The following is an 18,501-nucleotide window of genomic DNA, read 5'->3' as shown; positions in this document are numbered from 1 at the left end:
TAACAACAACAGCATGATATTCACACCAAAACAGCCAATCCTAAAAAAAAAAAAAAAAAAAAAAAAAATGCCGAATGTTTTCTCTGATATAAGGAGGCTGACTCATAGTGGGGTAGGGAGGGAGAGCATGGGAGAAATAGATAAATTCTAGATAGGGCAGAGGAGTTGGGAGGGAAAAGGAGGGGGTAAGGGATTAGCAAGGATGGTGGAGTGTGATGGACATCATAGTAATCAAAGTACATGTATAAAGACTCAAATTGAGTGTCAACATACTTTATATACAAACAGAGATACAAAAATTGTGGTATATATATGTATTAAGAATTATAATGCAAAATAACAACAACAAAGTACATGTAAAAAGGCATAAATTGGCATCAACATACTTCATATACATAGATATGAAAAATTGTGCCCTATATGTGTAGTAAGAATTGTAATGCTTTCCAGGCCATTGTGTAATTTAAAAAAAAGAAAAAGAAAAACAAATATTGTCATTAGATTTCCTAAGAGAATATGTAGATCTTCGACTTTTCATTGCAGTTTTAAGCTCTTACAAGTCCTATTAACGTATGTCTACCAGAAGTGTTAGATAGTAAGTACTCTGATAGCATTTTTAAAAGCATATTAAAATTTAAATTAAGAGAAATAAATTAACAAATTATTTAAATTAAAATTAGGATAAACAAAAGGCCTGATGCAACATTTCTGAGTTTTTTGACAATATTCAAAAATCGTTATTTGACAGATAACTTCTGAATTAATATAAAGAAATGACAATAAGTTGTATATGTATTCATTGAAAACATTTTCATTAAGCACCAAGTAGAACAGTTTCTGATTTTTTAACTAAAAACACTTTTATCATTGAAAGACTGCCTCAACTTAATTTATTTGGCGTGGGGTGCCGGTGGGGCATATCAGGGATTGAACTCAGGGGCATTCAACCACTGAGCCACATCCCCAGCCCTATTTTGTATTTTATTTAGAGAAAGGATCTCACTGAGTTGCTTAGCACCTGGCTTTTGCTGAGGCTGGCTTTGAATATGTGATCCTCCTGCCTCGACCTCCTGAGCCTCTGGGATTATAGGTGTGTGCCATCATGCTGGGTGTTTATTTAGGTTTTTAATCAAGAAACCTAAAGCTGCCAATCAGAGCTTCTAACTAGCATGAGATGACCTGGCTAAAACCCTTATGAGTAAAAAATAACTGTTTTGACCTATATATTCCAACCAAGGGGAAATATGCTGGCTTTAGGCTGGTTATCAGAGGTCATAGGTCCACAAACCAAGTATCAACCTCACAGCTCACAAACAAAATGAGTAATATGTGTATACAAAGTGAGTACAAAGTATCATATAAAATACATGTTCCTGTATATTCAAGGGAAGTAATGCCTATTTCCCATGAGTATATAATGCAGCAAGGAGCACAGAAACAGATACAGCTCACTAATTCACAAGAAAGTGAAAGGAATAAAAGTCCTGTGCCCTGGAATGGAGTGGAGGCTTTGTGGACCAGGTGGCATCCAGGCCACACCAGGAACATGAGTGGATACTGAGACGCATTGGGAGAAATCTTCAGTGTTGGAATGGACAAAATGAACCAAGACACAGACATACTGACTATTCAGAAGGCAGTGAAGGAGTGTTTGTCCTGGCTGAAGTGATATAATCTGTGAGATGCATGAAACAGAGAAAAGAAAACCTCTGCTAACAAGAGGGCAAAACACCTTCCCCACAGAGTATCCACATGCTCTCTTTGGAGATGAAGTAGCTCCTAATACAGCTAGCTTAAAACAGCAAACATCACACAACACATAACAAAGGCAGCATCAACTTAAGGGTCTACTGTAATATTACTATGCTAACCTAGCCTATCTTAATCATTTTTTCTGACAGATTTACAAAATATCTGCACTCTGTACTGCTATGGAAGCATTATAAATGTTGCACTAGATTCCGCTTCTTGAGGTAGTTCAAAGTCTTGAAACAGCAAATTTACATATTTTTCTCTAAGGCCTAAAACCAAATTCCTTCTCCCATGATTCTAGGAGTATTTTAATATCCCCCCCTCAGATCACAACAAACTAACAACTGGATAAAAGCTATATAAAATTTTAAAAACAAGAAAAAAATCTGTGCATCAAACTAATAGTCTAAACTTTGCTGTGGACAAAACAAACAATGAAACCTCACTTTGTTTAGCAAGCTATTGGCATTTTATAAAGTACTCAAGTACTTAACAGGTCATAAAAATTGGGGAAATTTTTCAGTGTGAATAAAATTAACAACAACTCATTCTCTGGCAGATAGTTTTTCTAAAATGCCATGTCTACACAGAGAGGTTTGGAGAAACTGTTTGCAGAAGGCTACGGTTGTAGGCCAGACCTCTCTCAGGTCTGCTTCAGAGGTGCAAGGATTTTGGAAGATGCCTGCTCCAGATAGGCCAAGGATACCTAAGGGACTTGGCTGGCTTTTTGTGCTGCACACTGATGTCCTCTAGCACCTGCTGCCAATGCCTCAGCTGTGTCAAGTACTTCTGCACCATTACATCTTTCCACTGCAACTCATTCCTTAGTTCTGAGACGTCCTCTTTGATAGCTTGCTGTGGTTTCTGGACAGAGAGCTACAATCTTTTTTTGTAGAAAAAAAGCATTCTGTCTTGCAATATCCAGAAACTTCTGGATACACTGATCAACACCAGTTCCAATTTCTTCCTGATCGATGCCATTGACATAATCCTAACTCAGGAGAGAAGCAAAGCAAGCGTGGAATGAAGCCTCCAACTCGTCTACCAAAGTTCTGGTAGAAGTTCGCATCGGGACCTGCACTGCCTGATGAAGCAAAGCCTAACCAGGGAGTCCCAGCGGAGGTTGCATGACTGCTGGCTGTCCAGAGAATATACCTCCCAGCAGAGTTGCCTAATCTGGGATGGCAGGCCTCCCACTGCACCTGCACAGAGTGGTGCCAGTTCAGTATTTCTGTTAAGTTTCAATGCTGACTTGACTTTGTGACCTACATTTAGTTGAATAAAAGTAATTAAAAAAAGAAAAACTAAGGAATTTGTTTAATGATAAAAAAGACTTTGGATTATTGGTTCACAAAAGAAGGACAAAAAACAATCTGTCATTTGTTCCATATGTTCCCTTTTTATCTCCATATCCTATACTCAGATACCCAGTTGGAAGCCTTCAAAGTCTGTGCTTCCAAGTTCTCCTGTCACATATTCTTGGTACAATTAGAATACACACAGAAAAATAGAATCTTTAGACATTGTTCAAATTAAAAATAAATAGGACCAGGACATTATAATCATAAAGGAATTACAACTTATTTTCCTTTTTGACTATAAGTATTTAAAAATTAAGTCTAATATCCTTCGGGAAATTTTATAAAGTATTTTATTAGGATGAAATTCTCTAATGTACAGCATAAATATTATAGTTATTAATGTTATACTGTATTTTGTATTTCTACTGAGTAGGTTGTAGCTGCCCTTGGTATATACACAATAAAATGAAGGAGCAGGTGAGATAATATATATACTAATTTCCATCTCTGTAGTAACCATTTTGTTATCTACATTATCCCATAACATAATTTTGTATACCTTAAATATATACAGATAAAATTTATTTTTTCAAAAGTGTCTTAAAGCCCTGCTGTTGGTGATGCTCAGTTAAAAACTGTTTAACTCTCTGGATAATAGGGATTCTTTTCAACCCTATGTAAATTTTACTTTAACTTAATGTTTTTTTACTGTGAGGTGCTTATGCAGCAAAACTCTAAGGTTGGGGTTTTTCTAATGTCACTTAGGCAGTGCTATATCATTCGTATCATTGTCCAATTAGATAGATCAAGTTTTAGTTCTGACCTTGAAAAAGAAATAAATTTCCCATCTAAAAGGAGGGAAATTTCAGGTCTTCCATTTCTGTGTCTTTAGCTAAACAGAAAGTGGAGTAGACTGAAATGTCATAAAATCAGAAAGAGAAGTTAGAGTAGACATCGTTTTTGCAAAGAATAATTTAAAGAAATTAAGCCCTTTATTACTGACATTTGTGAAGGATTTGTTATTTAAAATCTGTATTATGAATTTTAAACAGACTTTAAAAATCGTTCTGAAATTAGAAATTTGGATGCTGTGTAGAATAGTGTAAAAAAAGGTAAGAATGGGAGCCAATCCAAGTTGAGCAATTAAAAAGTCAAAATTAAATAAGTGGTGAACAAATTTGTTCTTTAATTACAGAGAGTTGGGCTTTTCAATGATTCTGAAGTGAAGAGCAATTGCATAATTAATAATAATTACAAAATATAATTAAAATTGTTTTCTGATAAATAGTTAATATTTTATTTTCCAACTTGGTAGGAGAGGAACCATAAAAATAAAACATTAGACACAGAACAAATTCAAATAGTTATTAAATTTAGCTCTGTGGTGAGGTGGAGGCTGACAAAATGTTTGCCTTTGGTTAGGTTTTAATTACTAGAATGTTCATGGGTTCTCTATTCAGTGGTCTAATCCTTCACATGGATTAAATTAGAATAGTAAACAATCTTGGTTTCCTTACCCCAAATTATTCATGAAATAAACCTTAAAGGTCTGTTACAGAAAAGAAAAAAAATCTATCACCATTCTTCCAATTTTCCATAATAGTTGTCTTTCCTTATCTGCAATAGTAAGATGAATAGTATACATTTATTTTCAGGGAGAAAATGGAAAGAAGCTTATATTTAAAAAAAAAGGTTTTTATTTTACTGTCAAAAAAAAGAGATGAACTAAAGTGAAAAAAATAGTGTAATTTAAAACAGTGTCTGATACCCAGTAGCCAATCAAACATATCTATGGACCATTGTTGAATTTATAGATGCCAAAGAATCATAAGGAAGTTCTTTATTTTCCTTATTGTCTTCCTTCTTGTTATAAAGGAATAATAAAAATAATTTCCTCATTTGTGAACTGTCACTGAGGGGTAAGAATAGATATGTCAGGGAAGAAATTGGGAGATGGGTTTGAGGGTACTCACTGTCTCCTTACTTTACAGACAGAGCATGGGTCCCTGATCTGATGATACTTCCCTCAGCCATGATCTGAAGTGAAAAATCAACAGAAAAGAGACTTTACCTCTTTGACTTTGACCTGCTTTTATTTGTTGAGTCTGCTGCAGGGAATTAACCTGATAAAAAGAATCAAGAGAGCATGGATGAGAATTACTTGTGGGTAATAATTTATTGTGACATTCTTAGACTCATTGACCACTTTCTGTCTACTGATAAGACCCAAATACATTCCACTGCCTTATTCTTACCAGGTAATAGAAAATGAGTTTTTGAACTTCCCCGTGGCTTGTCCATCCAGTGTATAGTGTGCCTTGATATTCTGTTTTTGGCCACAGGGCAGGGTACCAGCCACAGGCTCAGGTCAAGGTAACTCCCACTTAAGGAGAAAATATGCCTTGCATACTCTGACCTCCCTGGTGTTCTTCTTATATAGTTAAAACATATGTTAGGTTGCTGGTGATAGACCTGATATAACATAAAAGCAAAAAGACAAAATTATCTTGAAATTCTTTACTTAGTTTCTTATCAAAATGAATAGTTAAAAATATGTTTCTTCTACTCTATCAGTCTCCCTCATCCCCACTGACCACCAAATACCCAAGTTATCAGCATCACCATGTTGAAGATATTAAAAGGAAGTCATTCACAGATTTTTCTCCTTTACCCTGATTCTGCTGACTCATCATTGCTTTGATATATTTTTTTTCCTTCTACTTTTCAGAGCCAGAGGAACAAAGATGTTCAAATGGAAAGAATAAATCATCCAAATGAGCAGAAAAAAGTATTGTCAGATAACTGAAATCTCATGTAAATTTTTTTAATTAAAATTCTATATATAGATAGATATAATACATTATCTTACTGATCTCATAATTGCTTATAAATAATTCTCAGAAAATTAGCATTCATGCTTCTTTTCATTATTATGATTTCCAACTTTTAAGGCCTATTTAGTTCCTGGAATTTAAACCTTTTCAGATGTTTAGCACATGATTCCATATTCCCTAAAGTCACTGTTCCCTAGATCTTTTCCTGGTGCACTAATATTTTATTCTAAATTTATTTGGCATATTTTATGGACTAATCTATTTTATCCCATAATAAAGTTTGTTTGTTTAAAACTATACACTTAGATACATTATAATAATAATTTACAGGTCAGTTAACTTCATGGATATGTCAACTATTTCATGTGTAGGAACTCTGCTTATTTATCTTTTCATCTTTTCAGTCCTAGGGAGGAGCAGGTATTCATCACATGGAAAACATTTACCATCTTTCTCTCTCTCTCTCTCTCTCTCTCTCTCTCTCTATATATATATATATATATATATATATATATATATATATANTTAATTTTATTCACACTGAAAAATTTCCCCAATTTTTATGACCTGTTAAGTACTTGAGTACTTTATAAAATGCCAATAGCTTGCTAAACAAAGTGAGGTTTCATTGTTTGTTTTGTCCACAGCAAAGTTTAGACTATTAGTTTGATGCACAGATTTTTTTCTTGTTTTTAAAATTTTATATAGCTATAATTTAATAGAAAGAATTTAAATACTTTTAAGCAAGAATCAACAAATTGTAGTTTTTTTTAACACTTTTTGTTTGTGATAACAAGCAAGAAAACTTTGAGCTGTAGAAATATTTTGATCACCATCATTAGGAAATATATACTTGGGTGTGTGTCTGTATTATCACTTTAAAAATGCTGAAATAGTTGTGAAAATGTATAGCATAAATTATATGAATGATTGAAGCAGCTGATATTATTCAGGACCCAAAGGAAATAGGATTCATGTTTGCACAACATATAAAACTGTACAAATAATGCTAATAAAATTATCACTCACTTTGATAATATCCTTTCCTAATGCCTTAATTAATTTTTATGAAATTCAATTATCTTCAAATTTCTAACCTTAAAGTTTTGACTTCTTATATCTCTCAAATGCAGCATGTGCTTTAAATATTTTGTCTCTTTTTGTCCTCAGAGGATTTACTTATATTTTTACTTATCATAATAAAAAGTTAATTGGTTACGATGTTAATGGTATTGATTGAAAACAGTACAAGATCCTATTCATTAGTAGTTGCCCTGTAAAGATAATTGACTTCACTTGCAGAGATGAAGATGAATTTTTGGGGAATGGGAATGCCTTTTTCATCCACCAGAAGCATCTAAGGAAGAAACAGTATTTGATAATTGATATGGAAAACAAAGAGGACAGAAATCAACATGAACAAATGCCTTTAGTGTTGCAACTAAGTTTACCACAAGGCTTTTCTTCCATTTGGATCCTCACGTGCTCATAACTCATTTATTTTTGAAACTTTGTAGCATTTCTATTAAGACCAGGGAGGTTTTCATTTTATAAAGAATATCTTTCCAGGCAGGAAGTTTTTAATAACTACAATCATCACTGACTACATCTGGAACCAAAATTACAGGAGTGAATTTAAAAGGGCGGGTTTCCCCTTTTCACCTGGCTTAAGGCTAGAGTGCTTCCTTGTGCTCACTCTCCTCCTCCCTGAATAAAGCATTTCTCTATGCTTCAGCTTCTCACAAATGGAACTAATAGTAGTGCCTCCTTCACATGTGGCAGTGACCATTAAGTAATCCATTTAAAATATGTTATAAGATATCTGACACATTTATTCCTCCAAATTAGCTAATAACTTTACTATTACCCCCAGAAATGATCAGGTATGAAAACCCACATGAAAATATTTCTTTTTGAGGAAAATAAAAGAATTATAAAGCTGATAAATCATTTTTTTTGGTACTGGGGATTGAATTAAGGGACACTCAACTGCTGCATGGGCTCTCTCTTGTCCAGTGAGGAGGTCTATGGAACAGGGTAGAGAAGAGTGTGGCTGCCGAGTCTCTAATCAAGACCCCTGGAGACCATGCAGGAAGCAGGTCTGATTTTATTGCACAGTTATCATATATATATATATACTCAGAGAGTAGCTAAGCAGATTACAGGCAGCCACCAATGCAATGTCTGCTGAGTGTCCTTGCAGTGACCAGTTGAGGAGTGGAAGGTGGCTCTCATGCCCAGGGCTGTGCCTACGGGGTAAGCTGCCTGCCACTCACATGCCTAGCACTAGGGGAGTAGCCTGCCACTCAGATGCCCTTAACATATGCCATGTATGCAATGCTCCATGCACTTGTCCCCACAAACCACTGAGCCACATCCCTAGCCCTATTTTGTATTGTTTTTAGAGACAAGGTCTCACTGAGTTGTTTAGTGCTGCCCTTTTGCTGAGGCTGGCTTTGAACTTGTGATCCTCCTGCCTCCACCTCCCGAGCCACGGGGATTATAGGCATGTGCCACTGTACTCTTCAAAGTCAATTCTTACTATGAATAAAATCAGTATTTTCTTTGCTTTGTTTTTAAATTATATACATTACATATTAAAACAATACAACAATAACCATGAAATGCATGCTATAATAATATCTACACCTAGAATTTGAACCATTTATTCACTTATTTCTAAGTAGAAGAATAGATATAAAGAAGGCACTGGCAGCCATAAACTGGGAGTCACTTGTGAGAAACTAAAAATTCTGATGCTAACTGGATAAGGGCAGAAATAGTATTTTCTGAAACGGGTGAGCAAGGAGATTCATATAGTAAATGCTACATTACATTAAGAATTTTCATTTATTACATATCCCAAAGAGAAATAATGTGACTGAATTTCATAGCCCTTTATTATAAGTTTATACATTTCATCAGTGATATTTACCTATGGAAGTTCTAGTTCTTGGTTTCATAATTTTGGTCATTTTGATTAATTAATAACTAATAAAGTATGGGTTTCATCATTGGACCCCAGATTTTACCAGCAGGAAATTTTTCCTATTTGTAAGTTACACTATACCTGTCCAGAAAAGGAGATTCTTTGTCTAAAATGTGAGTCCACTCTCACAAACTTGAGTTTGGTGGGCCATGTTTGTGATTTCACTAGTCCCATTTCCAATGAATAACAGGTCTGAAAAATATATAGAAAAGAGTAAATACTCTTGGAAGTTACTTTAGTTCTAAATTTTCCTTCCTATGTCAACCTTTCTTATCTTCATTTTGTTATGAGAAATAAATTAATATTTAGTATTTTATCTCCCATATTCAGTTATTACTCAAACCTGTTCCCTCTTCTCTGATCTTGGATTTCACTGTTTCATTTTGTAGCCTGTACTTTTAATCTGAAACTTGTTGGTTTTTACTTGTTGGGTGATGCAGCCATTGCTGTTGAGCTTCGAATACAAAATTAATAAATGTCAAGCTGATTAAGATGCATAGTCACTAAATTTATTTTCTTTCTGGTGCCAAAATAAACTTTTTTTGAGTTAATTTGTTAATTAACCTTAGGAACCTTATATTCAGTTCTGCTTTGTAATCTTCAAGATTAGTTTTCCAATGAAAATCTTATTAAGAATAGAAATTCTTGTTTTTGGTAAGGGGTATTTTGGGACAAGTTTGTCCTATTATTCTCCTTCTAGTTAGTAAAATAGGGTGCCCTCCTGGCTGAAATAGTGATAGTATTGAGATAGAATACTGAATACTAACTTGCTGACCGAATTTCTTTTTCTTTTAACAATTACCAGTATGAAATAATTTTCTGCACATGCTTATAGTTGCAAGTCCTGGGACTGGTTCCCCATGGGTGTATCTATCGTGGAAGAAACAAATCAGGAATTGAGAAAGGCCGTCTGCATTTCCCACTATCAACCCTCCACAGAATGGTTATTCTTGACAGTTACCTACACATCATTTCCCTGTGGGCTCAAATCATGCAGAAGCATGTCTGGGAAATGTTTCTCTTCAAGAAGCACCATTAATTAAAACTTTCAAAATCATTTTGCACTGTGCTGCTATGTTCTTTTTAAGATTTTAAGTTTTCTTCCTCTTAGCTTATTTTTATCGTTCTTTTAATTTAGTGATAATAAAATAAAAATTTATTCTGTATACCAAATGAACAAATTTAGAAGAATAAAATTAATAAATAATAAGCAAAACCGGGCTGGGGATGTGGCTCAATTGGTAGCGCTCTCACCTGGCATGTGTGCGGCCCCGGTTCGATCCTCAGCACCACATACAAAAAAAAAGATGTTGTGTCCGCCAAAAACTAAAAAAAAAAAAAGTATTAAAAAATTCTCTCTCTCTCACTCTCTCTTTAAAAAAATTAAAAAGATAATAATAAGCAAAACCAACATGATTATAACACACACCTACATATGCATGAGAGAGAGAGAAGAGAGGAAGAAAGAAGGCCCTAAGAGTATGATGGGGTATATATAAAAGTAATTTATGGGGTCGTGTGTGTGTGTACACATAGTATATTAGTTCTTTTTCTCTCCTCCTTAAAAAAATGAAATAATTGAGAATCATTTTGGTTGTTCATTACCTTTTCTTTCTATTTGTAAACATCTTTGATATCACTTCAAATGATAATTTAAAAAGGGATCAGAGCATCAGAGCAACTTATGCTGAAACCCTTAACCCCTAAGATATAGGTATCTACTGTTAGATAATTCCTTGGCTATTCATGTGAGACAGGATTAAGGCAGAAGCCTTGGAGTGTTGGTATTTCTAGCTAATAGTACTTAGGCTGGCATTCTTTGTCCTGCCTGCTTCATCTGCTACTGCTTATTTGAATGGGGTTGTGTGGGGGTTTTGTTTGTCTGGTTTTTAAAATTCACATATGTTTAATGTGTATAGTTAAGGAAGGAGTAGTCCTGAATTCAATAGAAATACTCTGTAAAATTCATCTGGTGGGTTGAATGGGAGGGGAAGTGGCTGCAAAAGCCACACTGGAAGATGTACAAAATAACTCACACTCAGCCCCACCTGCAAGGACAACAGAGATCCTTGCTCAGCCCCCAGGGCTGGGGGCACATTACATAAACAGCCTCACAGGAGCCAACTAGAGCAGGTGCAGGAGCTGGTGGGAGTGAGGAGGCATCAGTCCAGAGTGAAAGGAAGCCTAGGGGGAGGCCTTGAGGCTATTGTAGGCAGAGCGCGAGCTCAGGAGCTTATCCGCCATGGTGTCGGCGTAGGGTAGCCGGCAGGCCAGCTCCTTACAGCAGCAGTACTCCTCCAGGAAGCTGAGGCGGTTCTTGGAAAAGTCCCACTTCTAGTATTGTAGGTCATGGATGCCATCAGTGGACATAGGATAAGTCTGGTATGGTCCTGGAAGAAGCTGATTTGCAGGGTGCCACTGCTAAGGTGCAGGATGACCATGCTGCAGGTGGGGAACCTGGTTCACAGAGCCTTTCAGCAAGGGTTTGCTCATGTAATTGCAGAAATATTTAAGGAGGGTGATCTTCATCAAGGAGTTGGGGTGGGAAACCATGGTGAGGTAGGACTCAAAGCTGACACTCTACATTCTGTAGGCTGTCTCCGTCTTTGTGCAGGATGAGGCGCGTTGAGTCATTTAAGTGCACCCTCACACTGTTGTCACATAGTTGATATGGAAGGCCATACTTGTCCAAGTAGACCACCCATTTACTGACCCAGAAGATGGGGATGCAGGAAGGGTCCTCAGCTTCCTCTTGCCTCACCAGCGCCTCCCCGACCCCCTGCCCCCGTGAGGGCCTGGAGGTATTGAAGCTATGCAAGTGCTGCAGCATGTTACCAAGTGGCATCTAATGGCCTCAATTTTCTCCCGAACCACTGGTTTCTCTTTATCCTGGTAAGCTCAGACTGGGGGTTTTCCATGCCTTTATTGAGGACCTTAAGAAGTTTCCAATTACTTGGGTCCAGGCTGCTGGGAGCGATTGTAAACTTTGGTGGGATGCAGCCGGAAGTGAAGAACTGGCCATTGAGCAGTTTTGAATGGTTGGGCGGGTGTGGGATCCATCTGGATCTTCTTTTGAATGAGGGAGGCAGCCACAGGTTTGAGGTGCTTGGGAATACTATGTTCATTCTTCTTGATCTGGAGATAGGTCTCAGGCAAGATGTTTCAAAAGGTAGTTTGCCTACTATCAAGGTATACATGATGCACCCAGTGGACCACATGCCCACGTTGAAACTGTGCCCCTTCTTGCTCAGCTCCTGGGGAGCTATGTAATTAGGGGTCCCACACAGGGTCTTCTTCCACTCCCCTTCATACTCGACTTTGGTTGCCAGTCTGAAATCCCCTATTTTCATCTCCAGATCCTTCTTCAGAAAAAGGTTGCCCAGATGAGGTCCCTGTGGATTCAGTGCAGATACTGAAGGCCAAAGATGACCTGCTACACGTATTAGCTGGCCTAGAGCTCAGTCAGTGCTTTCTGCCTCTTGTGCAGCTCCAGAAGAGACCACCGGAGGCAGAGGTCCAACACCACCTACACGAAATCATCCTTAAAAAGCCATGGAAGCCTAGGACATGCTGGTGGAACCAGCTGCTGATGCTCTGGGAACTACAACCCATTTTCCCGGATTTGGCTGGTGCCTGTGCCAGTTTCCTGTCAGTTGCTGCTGTATTTATGTTGTGGGAGTTGCTCCGAAGTCCTGGTTGTGTGGGCGCAGAGACTCTGCACCATTCTGCTCTTCCGCGATTTAAAATGCAGCACTGAGAACATTACAAAAGCCTCAAGTATGAGTTCTAATTCTCAAGTCTAAAAGAATTGCAAGAGTTATCTTAATTCACAAAAGGCAAAAATACAAGGGATATTTAGAGATCATGTTCACCCCTCACTTCACTACTTTAGAATGGAGGCTCAGTGGGCCTGGTGGCCCATGCCTTTAATCCCAGTGACTTTTGAGGCATGGGAGGAGGATTGCAAGTTTAAGGCCAGCCTCAGCAATTTAGCAAGGTTCTAAGTAACTTAATGACACACAGTCTCAAAATTTAAAATAAATAAATAAATAAATAAATAAAGGCCTAGGGATGTGGTTCAGTGGCTCAGTGGTTAAAAACCCCAGGAGTTCAATCTCTAGTACCAAAAGGAAAAAAAAGGGGCGGGGGGAGGCTCAGAAAAATAGCAGCATGCCTCAGTAAAATAGTGTCACTGATTGGAATGCATTCTCATGACTACTGGTTTGAACCTACTACTCTTATAGTCATGATATCAGTAACTAGATCATTTATTCTATCCTTAAATCACTTCTTTAGAATTCTAATTATTTGCTTTTGCCCGGTAGTTTTGACATATGATCTTTCCTGTCATGTCGTCAGTCACTCTCACTAGATCCTCCTCATTGTTTCTCCATGTCAGGATTAATATTTATGGTATGTAAATGAAGAAAAGGAGAAAGTAAAATATCCTACAGTAGAAAATTCTGCGGGTGATATTTCAGGCTATTAAACAATTTGTTCCATCACTGTACCAGAAAGATTTACATTAACCATCAAAAAATTTTCTTAAAATTGCCCACTTGAGAGATTAAGCATAATTAATGCAATGTTCCATGAAGGCAGATTCAGCATGTGAAATGTTTAGGATCTCTTCAATAAGTTAGTGCCATGAGGAGAAACTAGGCTATATATTTTTAAAACTTTAGGATATTTATAAGTTCCTATGATTGGCTTCAAAATATTAAAGCAAAAGAAAAGTACTATAGGGAAATCAAATGGAGCAAGAAATTGGAAGACTTCATAATTTTTTTATTTTTTATTTTTTAGTTTTTTTCTTGTTTTTAATTTTAGTTTTGTGAGTCACTAAATAAAAGTACTAAAACTAAAATTAACATTTATATTACCAGAAGTACTGGAATTTTTTGAAGACATCACAGAATCCGCTTCTATCTAGAAGAAAGGAGAAAATAATAACATGTAAGTTAGCAAGTTTTTTAACAGTGCAAGTTCTTAATCTTGGGGTAAGGGATTTATTTTATAAGAAACCATCTTTTTTATTAGTTGTTCAGAACATTACAAAGTTCTTGACATATCATATTTCATACATTTGATTCAATCGGATTATGAACTCCCATTTTTACCCTATATACATAATGCAGATTCACATTGGTTACACATCCACTTTTTTACCTACTGCCATACTAGTGTATGTTGTATTCTGCTGCCTTTCCTAACCTCTACTATCCCCCCTCCCCTCCCCTTGAAGACTTTCTTTAAATAACCATATAATTGCTGTGGATTTTGGCTAATTTGAAACCTAAAAAAAAAATTTTTTATTATTAAATGGATAAAAAAGTTTCTTCCAAAACACTTTTCATTATTTTTTTAGATGTATCCAAACTGCACACAATATCAGTTGAGGGGTATAGGTGCTAAATCCTGGCCGGATAGCTTAAAAAGACAGGTTTTGGCCTAGAATCTTGGAATTGATTAGCCATTTTAAGATAAATTTTTTGCAAAACTCATTTTATTTTTAATCAATAAGATCTATTGCATTTCTCCCTCTAGGTGGCAGTATTGCTCCATCGTTGCATTTTATAAATTCTGAATCTAAGAAAACATNCCTTTCCTATCCTCTTCTATCCCCCCTCCCCTCCCCTTCCCTCCCCTCCCATCCCATCCCCTCCCTTCCCGTCTTCTCTCCCTACCCCATCTACTGTAATTCATTTCTCTCTCTTGTTTTTCTTTCCCCCTTTCCCCTCACTTCCTCTTATATGTAATTTTGTGTAACAATGAGGGTCTCCTTCCTTTACCATGCAATTTCCCTTCTCTCTCTCTTTCCCTCTACCCTCTCATCCCTGTTTAGTGTTGATCTTCTCATGCTCTTCCTCTCTATTCTGTTCTTAGTTGCTCTCCTTATATCAAATAAGGCATTTGGCATTTATTTTTTAGGGATTGGCTAGCTTCACCATAATCTGCTCTAGTGCCATCCATTTCCCTGCAAATTCCATGATTTTGTCATTTTTTAGTGCAGAGTAATACTCCATTGTGTATAAATGCCACATTTTTTTTATCCATTCATCTATTGAAGGGCATCTAGGTTGGTTCCACAGTCTAGCTATTGTGAATTGTGCTGCTATGAACATTGTTGTAGCAGTGTCTCTATAGCACACTCTTTTAAGGTCTTTAGGGAATAGTCCAAGAAGGGGAATATCTGGGTCAAATGGTGGTTCCATTCCCAGCCTTCCAAGGAATCTCCATACTGCTTTCCAAATTGGCGGCACGAATTTGCAGTCCCACCAGCAATGTACAATTGTACCCTTTTCCCCACATCCTCGCCAGCACTTGTTGTTGTTTGACTTCATAATGGCTGCCAATCTCACTGGAGTGAGATGGTATCTTAATGTGGTTTTGATTTGCATTTTAGAAGATACATGAGGTTTCATTGTACTTTTATGTTAATGCTTGTAATGTGGTTGAAAACTTCCATCATAGAGAACTAAAACAAAGAGGGATTATAAATTAAAATTGCCCAAAACAATATATAAGCACAGTTCTAGACACACTCAGGAAAATTTGAGGATTTGACTATTAGCTTATACCTAATATTGTAAAATACTTTAAATTTTGCTAAGTGTAATAATGGTATTGGTTAAGTGGGAAAACATCTCTATATTTTAGAAGTACATACTTGACGAAAATTTTGTCACCTCTAATTTAATCTAAAATAATAAAGCAAAAATATGATTATTAAAGCAAATATGGAAGGTTGTTCCTTGCTAAATAATGATTAATGGTGTCTTTTCCCTTATCTTTTCTATACTTATGATTATTAATAAGTAATCAAAGAGAAGTCAATGGAGTACTATGATAAAAGTAATGAGGGATACTAAATTTACTATCTGTACTTAGCCAAATAATCATCCAGAATTGAGGCCAAATATGACAATGTAGGCAAAAACAACTCACATTCCACATACTAATGTGTCCACTTTTTCATCCAGGATTCTAATTATCTTTGGTACTTGAACTTCGACCTCAAACTTGGGCAGCATTGTTAATAGAGATAATGGTAAAAAGAGAGGCTGGTGAACTTTTAGTGGAATGCAAACATTTTCAAAAGAACTTTCCCCCAAATAAAACTTTGAAATGTTAGATGCTCTTTTCAATGCACCAATTTTAAGATGGCAAGATTTAACAATCCATGCAGAACCAGTAAAAACAAACCCTGTAAAACAACAGTAGATTTCAATGACACTAACAGATGATGATAGTTGTACTGAGGTAAGAATTTTCATACTTGTCAAAGAATAACAAACATATTGAAAAATACCAAACTCTTTTGAGTTTATTTGTTCACATAATCATGATTCCTTTCTTTAGAGACAGATATGGCTGACTCTAATTCAATTAAACATACTTATGGAAAATTCAAATGATCTAAGTGAACTCACATTTTATGTACCGAAAAGGTCCTACCCTTTCCATCGTATATTATCCATACAAAATCATCCACAGTGAAGTGCTCTGCTCTTCTACCTGATTCTCTCTGTACCACCTGTAGGAGCCCTGAATGGGCACTGATGAGAGGGGAAAGGAGAGTTGACTGAAGCCACTTTCTAACTTGAGACTTTGCCATTGTGAAATGCTGTATCTTTTGGGGTTCTAAAGGGAAACAAGAAGCACAGAGATAATCATTAAGTTATGATGGTCCTTGAACATCACCAAGGATTTGGGGGGTGGTCATTAGCATTACCTTTGGGAAAGACAAATATAGAAGGAAGAAAAATATAATAAATCTGACTTCAGTGAGTAGGAATACTTGAACTTTTTAACACATGAAAATACTAACTTCCTTTGTGATGCCTACCTCAAGGTCTATAAGTGATCTATAGGAAAAGAGGAAAGAAGTAATGTGGTTATTAATATGTGTTGGCATTTCTCTGAAAATATTATTTAATAATATCATTTGAATACTTACATCCTCTTAATGAAGATTATAGTATTTACTTTCATAAGTTAAGATAAGTATATTCATAGAGGTATGTCATTTTGAATAGACCCAGTAGGTAGAGAATTTCCAGAATTATTTGATAAAAGCAAGCCAACACTATTACTTCTACTAGAAAGAGATGTGTTCAAAGAAATAATAAATGCTGAAAGAGATAGAAATGCTAATTACCCTATTAGCTGGTTAGATATTATATATATGTATCAAATTATTATTCTTTGCCCTATAAATATGTATGACTATTGTATATCAGTTAAAAAAAGGCTAAAAACGTTATTTTACTAAATAGTAATAAAATTTCTTTTAGTTTCAATATTTTGTGTATTATCTACCTTTTAAAAGTAGCCTTGTTCCTTTGTCATAATGTTGAAGGCCAGTTGGAGAAAGGGATACTTAATTAGCACAGTCAACTCTATGTTGTATATATTTTCTAATATAGGTATTAAATATATATTACATATAATAAAATTGTGATAGATGATATGAACATATATTCAGAAGTGAATTCTTTGATACTTTTAAAATCATAAACTCAAATGAATATGGATATAAATAGTAACTAACCTCTTTTATGTGCCTCTTCATTATTCTTAATGTGGTATATTCAGAGCAATAAATGTAGCTCTTATATTGATTAATTACTATTAAAGAGAAAAGACTTCCTCATCTCCTGCCCCTCCACTTTGTCTGGTATGAGACTCTAGATCTGTGGTGAGGCTGGAGTCAGGTTCCAAAGGAAATGCCTTTCATCTTCCTGCTCTTCTTGAATCTCCCTGCCTGGCTTTGGAAGAGTATTCCTATCTGCCTACCCATATCCCCCAATTTGTTGACATAGGATTCTTATCAGTTCATTTTGGGAATGAGAATATTCATTTGGGAAGACAACACAAAATCTTACTAAAAACTAAATTCCCTTATAAGAGTCAGACACAATAATATAGATGTTTTGATTTATCAGACAAAAGACTAAAGAATTAGATAATTGTTATTTTGGCTGGAAAACCTGCAGGTGTACAAGTTTCTGCTTGAGCATATGTTTTCATCACCCTTTGAGAATATACATAGGAATGAATTGTGGGTCATATGATAGATTGATATCAAACATTTTGAAGAACTGAAAAGTCATTTTCTACAGTATCTGAACTATTTAACATTCTCACCAACATTATATTCATATCTTTACTAATACTTATTCTATTTTTTTAACTTTTTGAAAAGAATACCTATACCGAAAGCTGTCTAGAAGATGTGAATGGGTATCTCATTATGGTTTTTTTTTCTTTTTTTTATTGAGACCTTTTTCTTTTTCTTTTTTTAAATTTTTTTTGAGTTTTTTTATTGTTGGTTGTTCAAAACATTACATAGTTCTTGATATATCATATTTCACACTTTGATTCAAGTGGGTTATGAACTCCCATTTTTACCCCGTATACAAATTGCAGAATCACATCAGTTACACATTCATTGATTTACATATTGCCATACTAGTGTCTGTTGTATTCTGCTGTCTTTCCTATCCTCTACTATCCCCCCTCCCCTCCCCTCCCCTCCCCTCTTCTCTCTCTACCCCCTCTACTGTCATTCATTTCTCCCCCTTGTATTATTTTTCCCTTTCCCCTCACTTCCTCTTGTATG

The 18,501-nt window shown here is 35.8% G+C and overlaps 2 pseudogenes; both read right to left on the bottom strand.

Annotated features, from left to right (window-relative positions):
* Window positions 1-2,395: 2,395 nt before the first annotated feature.
* Window positions 2,396-9,050, bottom strand: LOC107159893 (annotated as a pseudogene).
* A 2,010-nt stretch (window positions 9,051-11,060) lies between these two features.
* The window catches only part of LOC107159891, a 45,588-nt pseudogene continuing 38,147 nt past the window's right edge, over window positions 11,061-18,501 (bottom strand).

This window comes from Marmota marmota, unplaced genomic scaffold (assembly GCF_001458135.2).
Source record: "Marmota marmota marmota unplaced genomic scaffold, marMar, whole genome shotgun sequence".
In the NCBI taxonomy this organism is placed as follows: Eukaryota; Metazoa; Chordata; class Mammalia; order Rodentia; family Sciuridae; genus Marmota; species Marmota marmota.
The sequence above is the reverse complement of the archived record's forward strand: the minus strand, read 5'-3'. Positions and strand labels throughout refer to the sequence as shown.